Genomic DNA, 5,882 nt, shown 5'->3' on the forward strand with positions numbered 1-5,882 from the left:
GCAATTACTTGCATTGCTGCGTTGCTACAGGATTTGTGAGCTCGGTACCAACCGGTGCCGAAAATACCGTTACCGAAATCCCCATAAGTTGGTACCGGTACCGAATATACATAGTATGGTACGGTTCGGTACCGGACGATACTGGTACGGCACCGGTATTTGTGGGTAAGAACCGGTGAACACATGTGCAGAACCGGTACCGAAAATACAACGGTTTGGTAAATTTAAGACGGGTACCTATACCCGATACCATTTGCTCATCTCTTAATTCTAATTTTAAATAATAAATAAATTCTAATTTAAATTTAATAATAATATTACTGTTCATTCACTTTGAAAATTATCATATATGAATTACATGTTGTATGTAATGCATGAATCTACTGTAGTGTATCAATGTTCCCTCGAGTATGGTTTAATTAGACACATAATCTACTTACGTTGCGGATCTTATATATTATTTAGAGTTAAATGCCATTTTAGTTCCTGTGGTTTGGTCCATTTTGCCAGTTTAGTCCATAGGTTTCATTTTTAACCTGTGGGTCCAAAAAGGTTTCACAGTTGCCATTTTAGTCTACTGGGTTAACTTCATTCTTTTTTTTTTCTGTTAACAAGAAGACCAATTCGGTCATTTTATATGGCTAAATTGCCCTTTTAGTTAACAGAATTACATACAAAATGACCAAAGTGGCCTTCTCGTTAACAGAAAAAATGGATGAAGTTAACCAAGTGGACTAAAATGGCAACTGTGAAACCTTTTTAGACCCACAGGTTAAAAATAAAACATTTGAACTAAACTGGCAAAACGGCCCAAACCATAGAGACTAAAATGGCATTTAACTCTATTTAGAGTTAAATGCCATTTTAGTCTATTATTTAGTATAATTTTCATAAAACGCTATGGACACATAAAACTGTCTGTGAATTGTCTGAACCAGAGAGTAGCAAATAAAAAATTGTCTACGAATTACTGTCTTCGAAATGAGGCAATTTTCTAGAAAATTAAATTTTATGATGCATTTTCATTAAAGCAAACTGTCTGTGAATTGTCTGAACCAGCTCGACCCCAGCCAGGGGCTCTGCCCCTTGGACCCCGCCAGGGGCTGCCACCCCTTGGATCCTGCTTCCAGGGGCGTTGCCCCCGGACCCCCGCCAAGATCTTAAAACGCAATGAATCAATTCAAAAACCCAGATCGTAAATGTGCAATTCAAAAAATCTTACATAGATCGAAGCCGATTTCTTCAGATTTTTTCACAGATTGACGAAATTTGAATGTTAGAAACACTTATCAGCGATCGTATCGAACGAATCGAGTGATTCGCTTCATAATCACATGAAAAAAATGAGATATTGTATGAAATTAAACTGGGTTTCTTCAAAAAAGCTGAAGAACACGTTGATCGGGTGTTTGAATCATTGATTGGTGATAAAAATCGCACTATAATGTAGTGATTATTAACATAGAAAGTGAAGAAATGGTTGAAGATGGTGGGTTTTTGAAAATGATGGGTTTTGAAGTTACTGGGGAGAAGAAGGAAGAAGAAAGGATATGATTGACTAAAATTTTGCCACATGTCATAATCCTATTGTTTTCTATCATTCCTAGCCAAAATAAACTTCCTATTTGATCCTCACCCTACTAATCTAATATAATTTTTTAATGAGTTCCCTGTGCATTCTGAAGTACTTATGGTAAAATGAAAATAATAGCTATTTTTTAGCTATTTTGATTTGTAACAATTAATAAAACTAAACCAAGTTATCGTTTTAAATCTAACTATAATAAAAGACTCCAAATAATGTTAAATGATGTTCTTTCCTTCAAGCTCATAAATTTTATTTATATTTGTTTAATAAATTTCTTTTAATATTAATATTAATCTATATCCATACTATATAATAAAAGAAATCACTTTGGGGACACATGTCGCTTTATGAGGTGGTCTCAATTAAAATTATTAGAAAAGATTTGATGATAAAGATAAAGATAAGTGATAACCATATATTAATTATTAAAATTAAAAGATTTTGATGATAAGAATAACGATAACTGATAACCATATATTAATTAATAAAATTAAAAACTATATATTAACATTTTTATTATTTATAAAGATAAAGATAGTTTTAATTGTTTATAATCTAATAACCGATGAGTAATGAAAATTAAAAAAAATAACATTGTTTTTCTTTTAACGTTTTTTTTTTTACTTTTTTTGCTTATTAATAACTATTAAATTTAAAATTTCATCGATTTAACCATGCGTAATACTTAAGTTTCTAACCTATTAATAAATAAATATAAAATAAAATAAAATGTTAACCTGTGTAATACACAAGTTTCTAACATAATAATAAATAAATAAATAACAAAGTAAAATGTTATAATACATCAAAGTTCATTTTTTTCAAAAACATATATTGACGAACATATGTGTTAACTGATTATATTATATTTAATCAACCAGTGTAATACACGTGTTTATTCAACCCATACTGTTGGTGCACTGAATGTCTGTTTACTGCGTCTTAATTGAGTCTTAGGTCTAGATACGTGTTTGGAGTTGGAAAACATGAAAAGTGGGTTTTAATATGTAATTCCGCTTGAAATGACTGGTGTGTCATTTCAAGCGAAATCAGACAATCTTGATATTCCGCTCGAGATCGAACTTAGGTGATTCCGCTTGAAACATAGGTAGTGATTCCGCTTGAATCACCTGGAGCGAAATCAGGGGTTCCGCTTGAACCATTTCGAGCGGAATCAGAAGCACTATATACAGGTGTAGGTTGTGATTCATTTGTAACTTTTCGAGCGAAATCAGAGCCGAGGTGCTGTCAAAATTCTGTCAGAAAACGTTGTAAAAAGCTTTGATTTCAGTAATAGAAAGGAGTTTAAGAGGAAACAAGTTGTTTTGACTTTGTTTACTTTGATTTCGCCTTAGTAAATGAAGATGAACTACCTTTACTGACTATTTAGGGTCACGAGACGGTCCAACAAGTGGTATCAGAGCTCAGGACGAGGAGTTCATACCATAGCAGCTTGATTCTACCGGATTTTCTCATTTCTACTCACTTCTTCTCATACTTTTCTGATTTGAACAAGTTCTAACGGCGGAAATGACCTGATTTTCACATATGTTGTGTAAAACATAGTATTAACGAACCCTAGAAAGAATCAGATTAAAATACGGATTTAAAATGGTAAAAAAAGGTCCTAAAACCTGATTCCGCTTGAACAAGTCTTCGCAGATTCCGCTTAAAAATTAGATTCCGCTTGAAAATCAGTGGTCATTTGAAGCGAAATAGCAGATTTTGCTTGAATATTCATATCCCGCTTCAAAGTTATCTACTGATTTCGCTCGAAATCAGAATAATTCAGATTTCGCTTGAAACGTTAAGTCTGATTCCGCTTGAATTCAGACTAAATCATATTCCGCTTGAGTTTTCCTGATTTCGCTTGAAAGATAATTGTGATTCCGCTTGAAGAGATTCTGCTTCAAGTGATTTCGCTCGAAACTTGCTGGTTTTCAAAACTCAAAAATTTTCTAAGTGTTTGCTAATTTTTCAGGTACATGTAAGATGGATGATCTAATCATGAATCCTTTTAGCGATATGTATGCATTTGCTGGAAATTCTGGAGACGATACTTCTTCTAGCAACACCAATAAGAACACGCCGAATACAAAGAAAAGCTTATCGGATGCCTTGGGAATTGAAAGCACTTTCGGAACTTATAACAAACCCCCAAAGCTGATGGCTATCGAAGAGTACAATCGGTGGGAAAAGAAGTTTGAAGAATGGTTGAAGGCCTTTGCTTATCCCAGCTGGAAGAGTCTAAGAATGGATATGATGGTGGAGGCAAAACTGGTGAAAGCTTGACATCAAATGATGAAATAGAATTGTTTGTTGCTGAGCAAAAATGCATTGCGTTGCTGTTTCAGTCTGTTCGAGAAGATATAATATCCTTGATCGAGTATGAAAGTTCTAAAGATCTCTGAAAAAAGTTGAAAAATAAATGTTTGGGAAGTGCAGAAATATTGAAAAACAAAAAGAAAGTGCTAAGAAAAGAATTTGATTTATTTGGTTGTTTAAAGAATGAATCAGTTTCTAAAATGATTGAAAGGTTTGGGCACCTGAAGCTGGAGCTGGCGAGACATGAGATTTTCTATTCTGAAGATGAGCTAATAGACAAATTGTTTGATTCATTGCCAGAGGAGATGGATTGGCAATATTATGCATTGATGTTGAAGAATACTATCAAGCCGCCAGAAAAGTTGACTGTAGATTTACTGATTGAGAGACTAGAGAGTCACGAGCTGGAGTTAAGGAAGACACACAAAGTTAATCACTTATCATACCAGCAGAACTTGGATTTGTATTATCCAAAAAGCATGATGCCAAAGAATACATCTCCCAAGACAGCTTTTTCTGCTGAAAGTTCCAACACTTCAAACAAAGAAAGTCAAAGCGGTGGATTTCACAGTGGTTCTTCGTCATCTGCAAACCAGTCTGATGTAAAGAATTTATTTCAATGCAACATCGCTGTAGACTTAAAGAACGCTCAAAATTTCAGCGAAGAGTCGGCAAAGCAACAGATGGTTTTCTTAGCGTCTGTGTTAGAATCGTATGAAAGCCTTGTAGCAGGGAAGATAGGCAACACCAACCTGACAAAGGAAGATTACGATCAGATTGATCCTGAAGAGATGGAACTGATCGACATAAGTTGGTGTATGGCCAGTGCAGTTCGTCGGGCACAGCGTTTCATGGAGATAACCGGGAGGAAGTCTATTGGTGGACCTCTACCAAGTTAGGCTTTGACAAGTCTAAAGTGACATGTTTCAAGTGTAAACAGAAAGGTCACTTTAAGCGTGAATGCCAGAATGCTTATGCTGATGAGTCTGAGAACCCGTTCAGGGAAGACTACTACAAGAAAGCGATTTATCATCAGAATAATTCGGAGCCGCCAAGAATGAAGCAGCTTGAGGATAACAAAGAGAAATCTAGAGCTCTTGCGGTGATTCATGACGATGAAGGTTTTGACTGGAGCGAGTTGTTTCCTGAGGAGGATGCGGTTGGATATGCTTTCATGGCAAGATCTGTTGAACCTGTTCCGTTCAAAGACACTAGAAATGAAGATTAGAAGTATACCTACTGAAAGATGTTAGCTCAACAGAAAATGATCAGAATATCTGGTATCTATCTTGAAGCAAAAAGAGCGAGGAGATGGGATCCAGACAGGGAATGTTATCTTGACCCCGAGGGAAACATTGCTATTGACCATAACACTCTTGATATGGAAACCATAATTAAAGAAATGAAAGAAGAAGATGACTATTGGCAAAGGAAATGGTGGGGAAGCGGAGAAGAAGAGAAGGAGAAGGAGAAAGAAGAGAAAGAGAAGCCAAAGAAGATTGATAATGGAATCATTGACACGACTCAAGAGTTGAATGCTGAAAACATGGGAAAGATGGCTGACAAGGTGCTGGCTGCTAAGGCACTTGAGGTAGACTCTAAATCTGTCTCTGAGTCTAAAAGCCAGGCCAGTTCAAACGCGTCAACGACTGAGTCAGGTAAGAAAGTCAGTGGTGATGTTGACTGCAAAAATTGCATCAAAGAATGCAAAGTTTGCAGTACAATCACTTATCTCAACGGTAAGAAAGTTGATGATCTGACTGCAAGAGTCAGAAGTGTTGAGGATCAAATTCTTGATCGTGATAAAATGGTGAAAGCTTCAACTGAACGATTAAAAGAATTAACTAACAAAATTGAAAAAGATAAAATTGACTAAGAAAAGGTTAGGAATGAAAATGAAAGGTTAGTTCTTGAAAATCGTCAGATCACTGAAAAATTTGAGAAGCTTAAAAGCACGATTAAAGATAAT

This window comes from Helianthus annuus, chromosome 9 (assembly GCF_002127325.2).
Source record: "Helianthus annuus cultivar XRQ/B chromosome 9, HanXRQr2.0-SUNRISE, whole genome shotgun sequence".
Lineage (NCBI taxonomy): Eukaryota > Viridiplantae > Streptophyta > Magnoliopsida > Asterales > Asteraceae > Helianthus > Helianthus annuus.